Source organism: Cucurbita pepo, chromosome 18 (assembly GCF_057944985.1).
Source record: "Cucurbita pepo subsp. pepo isolate OVF chromosome 18, ASM5794498v1, whole genome shotgun sequence".
NCBI lineage: Eukaryota > Viridiplantae > Streptophyta > Magnoliopsida > Cucurbitales > Cucurbitaceae > Cucurbita > Cucurbita pepo.
The window spans coordinates 6,004,810-6,012,431 of NC_141815.1; the positions used below are offsets into that span (position 1 = coordinate 6,004,810).

Sequence of the window (7,622 nt, forward strand, 5' to 3'; positions counted from 1 at the left end):
AGTCATTTGACACTTGTTGAGAAGACTTCTTAAAACTCAAGTTACGGACAATAATGTTGATGATCAAAGAGACAACCTATTTCACACAAGGTGTTTAGTCAAGGGGACTCCTTGTAGTCTTGTTATTGATAGTGAAAGTTGCACCAATGTATTAAGTACCATGTTGATCAAAAGGTTGCAAATTCCAACTCAACACCATCCTAAACCTTACAAGCTTCAATGTCTCAATGATAGTGGAACAATAAAGGTAGTTTCTCAAGTTTAATATCTTTTACTTTGGGGAAACATAAAGATAAAGTTCTTTGTGATGTGCTACCAATACTTGCTGGAGGCATATTGCTAGGCCGACATTCGCAATATTATAGGAAGGTCATGCATAATGGTTATTTGAATAGGTATTCTTTTATAAAAGATGGTAGAAAAACCCTTTTGAGTTATGCAATGTATTTGCTTATCAATTAAAGTTGGAGAAAAAAAAGAGTTCGAGGAATATTATTTTCATTCAAACATTTATTTAAGGAAAACATCCAAGGTTCTGTAGCTCAGTTGGTTAGAGCGTTGGTCTTATGAGCCGAAGGTTGCGGGTTTGAGCCCCGCCAGAACCAATCAAACCTAGTCACCCGGTTAAACGAACAATCGCGTAAACGAACAGATTATGGGTGGTAATTTAGGGTCGTTACAGTCACCGTTTTAGGTACGCGGTACTCATTATAGATGAGCATGAGACGTTAGTGGCGAGAGTGATGGAGTAGGGTGACCATAGATTCACCTAAGCTTGAGGGATGTGATCCCCGCGTCCTAGTTAGCTAGTAGGTTATCTGACGTGGACCTATACTCCCTCTATGGAAGAGGTTTACAACACAGTGGCCCTGTTCAGGAGACCACGGGCCATTCCACAAAGCTGAAGCTCACATTATCATAGTTGGTCATACCCGGGAGCTGAGGAGGTTCTTTGGGTTCCTAAGGCGGCTAGATGAGTTAACGCGGACTCCAGTCTTTCTTAGTTTAGGAGAATCAGGGTCTAGACCCTCTGACCGTCACTCACGATCTTTAGGTGCTCAGTCTACTAGAGGTGTCCTTGCCTAAGTCAGAAGCTCACATTATCATAGTTGGTCATACCCGGGAGCTGAGGAGGTTCTTTGGGTTCCTAAGGCGGCTAGATGACTTAACGCGGGCTCGAGTCTTTCTTAGTTTAGGAGAATCAGGGTCTAGACCCTCTGACCGTCACTCACGATCTTTAGGTGCTCAGTCTACTAGAGGTGTCCTGGCCTAAGTCATTGTCTAGCCAACCTAACTTTAACACCGTGCTTCTTTGTAGATAAACACACTTCACTAGGAGAACAAATAGTCAAACACCTGAAGCTAACACATATTATATCATGCACACATACAAGCAAAACAAGCTGTCGGAGAGATAACATTCATTAATTACCTGAAATACAGACAACGTTAACCCATCCTCTTTTCTGACATATAAAACATCACTCATCACAAATTTTTTATAATTTTTTTCATCATGCATACCACCATACTCATCCATATTTCTCAACTCATATTCTAGTCATGCATATTTTCTTTCTAGCATTGCATAATACATAAAATAGCATGGTTCTCACAAATCTCAACCTAGGGCATAACGATAATTTTCTAACATACATAAGTATACACTCACCCAAAAACAACCTTTAGTCTTTAACATGCATTATCTAACCACCTAAGGTAAGGAATGTTTGTGTGCTAACACGTCCTAGCGATACCTACAAGTACTATTTGCCTGAAGTTCGTGTGGTTACTTACTTGCATGACATGTGTCTTCCCGAGCAAGGCATGTTAGGAGCTCCAAAATTCCTGGAATCTTTCTCTCACATACAATAACCTATGCATTCAACTCCTTCGTCAAAATTCCTAAACTTCCAAACCAGTTTTTTATTCTTTTTTTTATATATATATATTTTCTTTAATTTTATAACTTTCTCTCCACAATTCAAATCAACTTAGTTTCTTCACGAAAATCGTAAACTTTTAATTGATCGTTACAAAGGTATAATTTTTGGTCAATCACAACAACAAATAATTGAGTTCGAAAATCATTAAAAACAAAAAATTGACAAATATTTTCAGCCACTAGATGTTTATCAGAATGCCACCTTCGGGTCTGAATCAACTCCAACTTCCTTCATGAAACTTATGCAAAATCCCTCCAATATAACCATACTAAAAATTCAAAACTTAATTCCAAGGAAAGCTCTCGAATTTGAAGGAAAGTTTAAATGAAGAACCCAAAAATCATACATTTCGTTCTTCCTTGATTCTTGACGGAATTGAGTGATTGAAAAGACAAGAATAGTTCTTCCAAGACCACCAAGCAATTCTTGTGGAGAAGCTCTAGCGAAATTCTGACTCAAAATGGCAGTTCCATCAAACTTTGACTCTCTCTCTCTTATAATCCCTAAACGCTCATCTTCTTTTATCTCTGTTCTCCTATTCTTTTTTTTTTTTTTTTTCATTGTTAGTAATCAGACTAGGTTAATCCACGCCTCTAATTAGGAATTGAGGGTAGATATGATCAATTTACTTTTATTTAGTCTAGGTTAATCCCTAAACGCACATGCATCGGATAGTGGTATTTATTTTCTTAGACTTAGGCTAGAATAGGATGTTTTTAACTTAAACGCTTATTTATTTTATTTAGTCTTTTGTTGTGTCGTTTTAAAGATGTTTTCAAAACACGTAAGTCCATGGCTGTTCTTTAAGATAAAGGTTACGTTTTAGGAAATTTTAATGAAGTCTTCCATTCAATGTTTAGGGTACGTATACAGTAGCGACCTTAAATTAAGTAGAAAATTTCGGATCGTTACATAACATGTCATCGTTGATCGCTGAGATACAAAACTAAACTATTATATATTTATATCATATTGTATTATATACATAAATTTCGAGCTTCTATTCATTCGTGTATGTTTAAGTTGTTATTTGTTAAAAGGTGAGAAAGTTCTTGCCAAGGGAAAATAAAATAAAATTTTGGAAAGATGAAGATTGAATTAGGTGGTAGGAAAAGCTTTCCCACTCTGACCTTGTATCATTAATTCTATCACGTGATCTTAAGTGTAAGGATTGGAATTTTATTTTTTTTAGATTTTATGTTAGATTTTATTTTTTGTGCAAAAAATGAAGAGATATTCTGCTATGAATTTATTCTCGCCGGAAAAGGTGCGCAATTTCCGACAAAGAAGTTATTACACCTTCAATGGAAATGTTATAAGACTCTTCCTTCTCTTTCTATATAAAACGACTTTTTGTAACGACTCGAAATTTTCTACTTAATTTAAAGTCGCTATTGTACACATATCCTAAACATTGAATGCGGAAGACTTCATTAAAATTCTATAAAACACATCCTTTATCTTAAAACACAGCCATGGACTTACGCGTTTCGAAAACATCTCTAAAATGACACAACAAAAGACTAAATAAAATAAATAAGTGTTTAAGTTAAAAAAATCTTATTCTAGCCTAAGTCAAAAAAAATAAATACTATCCTATGCATCTGCCATGGTCTCAAGTTGTGATGTCGTCATCAGCCATACAGGAATGTCTTGCCTTAACCTGAAAAATGTAGTACACATGGCTTGAGTATTTAAAGAAATACTTAGTAAGTGACCCCACTATTGAGGTTAAATGCAACAATCACATGCAAATGAGATGATGGGACTTATCCTTTCAATCTATTTTCCTACGGTGCTGTCCTAACGGGTAATTTGGATGTGTACCATATACTCTACACATAGCCCATACGTGCGAGTTTGGGCTCACCAGTCAGTTCACACACTGCTAGGCCACTTTCCTTGTTGGGCGAGCATACTCTAGAAGGTCCTTAGGCAGGACACCTGTTAGAACTAGTAACCGTCACGACAGCGCTATGCAAAACATAATGATCGTTGTCTTGCCATTTGATGTACGCGACTGTAACCTCGTGATGGAATAGGGGTATCCCCCTAAATGCATGAGAACACATAATGCATGAGGTCCCCAACATTTCTACTTTTATCATTAATGAATATAACCCCGCTATCATCTTTCATGCTTAACATGTCATTTCTAATTTTTCATTCTACGTATCATACATAATCCTAACGGGGTTACATTTCATTTCATTTATCGTGATATATGTCATTCATAACATGCTGTATACATACAATTTAGAAAACATAACATAATGCTCCATGCTTTTAACATGTCGTTTCATAACGTACCATTCATACAATAATTAACTTAATGGTCACACAAAACCATCTAAACGTAACATATCACATCACAATATATCGTATCATAAACATGTCATATCGTAAACACTTTGTGGTCATATCATTCCCTAACTTATCATAGCCTTAACGTTCTTATACCTATCACAGTTATATCGTTACGTGAACGTACCTTAGTCATATCATCACAGGAACGTATCTCAACACTATCATTCTATCGATCTATCACAAACCTATCCTTTTCTACCCATATCCTAACCATATATGTAACGATCCAAAATTTTATACTTAATTTAAGGTCGCTACTATATACGTACCATAAACATTGAATGAGGAAGACTTCATGCCATAAAACATAACTTTTATCTTAAAACACAGCCATGGACTTACGTGTTTCGAAAACATCTTTAAAACGACACAACAAAAGACTAAATAAAATAAATAAGCATTTAAGTTAAAAACATCTTATTCTTGCCTAAGTCTAAGAAAATAAATACCACTATCCTATCCATGTGCCATGGTCTCGAGTTGCGATGTCGTCGTCGGCCGTACAGGAATGTCTTGCCTTAACCTGAAAAATGTACTAGCACATGGCTTGAGTATTTAAAGAAATACTCAGTAAGTGACTTCTCTATTGCGGGTTAAATGCAAGAACATGCGAATGCAATGACGGGACCTATCCTTTCAATCTATTTTCCTACGGTACTGTCCTAACGAGTAATTTGAACGTGTACCATATACTCTACACACAGCCCATACATGTGAGTATGGGCTCACTAGTCAGTTCGCACACCATTGGGCCACTTTCCTTGTCGAGCGAGCATACTCTAGGAGCTCCTTAGGCCGGACACCCGTTAGAACTAGTAACTGTCATGGCAGCGCTATGCAAAACATAACGATCGTTGTCCTGCCATTGGATGTATGCGTCCGTACCCTCATGATTGAATGGGGGTATCCCCCTAAATGCATGAGTACACATAATGCATGAGGTCCCCAACATTTCTTCTTTTGTCATTAATGAATATAACCCCGCTATCATCTTCCACGCTTAACATGTCATTTCTCATTTTTCACTCTACGTATCATACATAATCCTAACGGGGTTACATTTCATTTCATTTATCATGATATCATGTCCTTCATAACATGTTGTATACATACAATTTAGAAAACATAACATAACGCTCCATGCTTTTAACATGTCATTTCATAACGTGCAATTCATTCAACAATTACCTCCATTGTCACACAAAACAATCTAAACATAACCCCTCACATTACAATATATCGTATCATAAACATGTCATATCGTAAACACTTCATGGTCATATCATTCCCTAACTTATCATAGCCTTAACGTTCTTATACCTATCACAGTCATATCATTACGTGAACGTACCATAGTCATATCATCACAGGAATGTATGGTAATGCTGTCGTTCTATCAATCTATCACAAACATATCCCTTTCTACCCATATCCTAACCATATTCTTTCATTAATCTCCCCTATCCATAGCACTACGATATGTAACCTAACCTTAACGCTTCATGAACGTATCTTAATCCTATCGTTACATTTCATCCTGTGCATCCTTCTCGTATCCTATCGAGAACATATCCTTGAACACATCGTACCATAATTATTATCATACAATTCACATATTATATCATAACATAAACATAATATAAGCATACCGATTCACAGATAATTCACACATATCAGTATATATGACACGTGCAGAACCATCGGCACGTGTCAACATCAAATATAACCATGCCGATAGTAAGGCTACTTACCTAGTTAGCTTAAGTCGTTGTCACGAATATATCCTTAATTGAAGTTCGATTCCGTCCTTTGAAATTCAAGTCAACCTATATGAGCCCATGACATCAGTTTAAAGTTTGAACTCTATAAAATTATTTCTCTAATTTACATCGGTCCCAGGTTAAAAGTCTTGAAATGTTAGGTATCTATAATTATATTTTTATTAAAAATCTTATTTTTCAGTTACTGTTGTATAAAGAAGTAGATAGAGTTATTTAAGTTATTCTGCACTTTACTGCTCTTTGTCTCCATATGGTTTTTAACTCTTGAATCTATAGAGTTATTTAAGTTATTCTGCACTTTACTGCTCTTTGTCTCCATACGGTTTTTAACTCTTGAATCTTTTTTTTTTTTTTTTTTTAATTTGTATTTACTCTGTTGCTTTTTAATTTTGTTCTCATGTATTCGAAATTTACAGTGGATTCCTGTTTCTATTATTAATTTATTCATTTGGCTACTTATATAAATTTAAATGATTGTCATTTAGTTTCTAACTCAAAGCTAGACCATGCTAATATTTTAATGAAGACCTAGCTATAATTGGCGTGATTTCTAACAAAAAATGAGATAAAAGAATTGGCTGTGATTTCTAAAAATGAAATATGATAAAAGAAAATGAAGATTTAATATATACATTATTGATCAGATCTATAGTAAATCTCAGTGAATCTCAACTGGGTAAAGGTCATTCTTTCTTTAAGTAAATAAGTGTTGTTTTTCTGTTTCTTTTTTACGTGTTACTTACGGGCATAAGGATGGGTTGAGGAGAGATAATTGTGGGAAGGGATGAGAAGTAACTGTTACTTTCTAACATAAGGATTGAGGAGAGATAAGCGTGGGAAGGGATGAGAAGTTAGTGGAGAGAAGTGGGGAAAAGTTGTTTTATTTATTTATTTATTATTATTTAACTATTTTTTTTATAATTATTTCTATTTGTTTATTGGTTTATTTATTTCATTATTTATGATTTTATTTATTTATTTATTATTATTTTTTTCTATTACAATATACTTTCATCAATCCCCTTATCCATAGCACTACGATATGTAACCTAACCTTAACGCTTCATGAACGTATCTTACTCCTATCGTTTCATTTCGTCTTGTGCATCCTTCTCGTATCCTATCGAGAACATATCCTTGAACACATCATACCATAATTATTATCATACAATTCACATATTATAACATAACATAAACATAATATAAGCATACCGATTCACAGATAATTCACACATATCAGTATATATGACACGTGCAGAACCACAGGCACGTGTCAATATCAAATATAACCATGCCGATAGTAAGGCCACTTACTTGGTTAACTTAAGTTGTTGTTACGAATATATCCTTAATGAAAGTTCAACTCCGTCCTTTGAAATCCAAGTCAACCTAGTGTGAGCCCATGACATGTTTCAAGTTTGAACTCTATAACTTTTAATGTTGTGTGTGTATATATATATATAATGTTATTTTCACTAAATATCTTATTTTCTATTATTACTGTTTGTTGGGAATATATTGTTATTAG

At 34.8% G+C, this 7,622-nt stretch overlaps 1 non-coding gene across 1 annotated transcript; it reads left to right on the forward strand.

Annotated features, from left to right (window-relative positions):
* Window positions 1-531: 531 nt before the first annotated feature.
* TRNAI-UAU (transfer RNA isoleucine (anticodon UAU)) lies at window positions 532-605 on the forward strand. The gene has a single exon. It is a non-coding gene; the product is annotated as a tRNA-Ile (tRNA).
* Window positions 606-7,622: the final 7,017 nt, after the last annotated feature.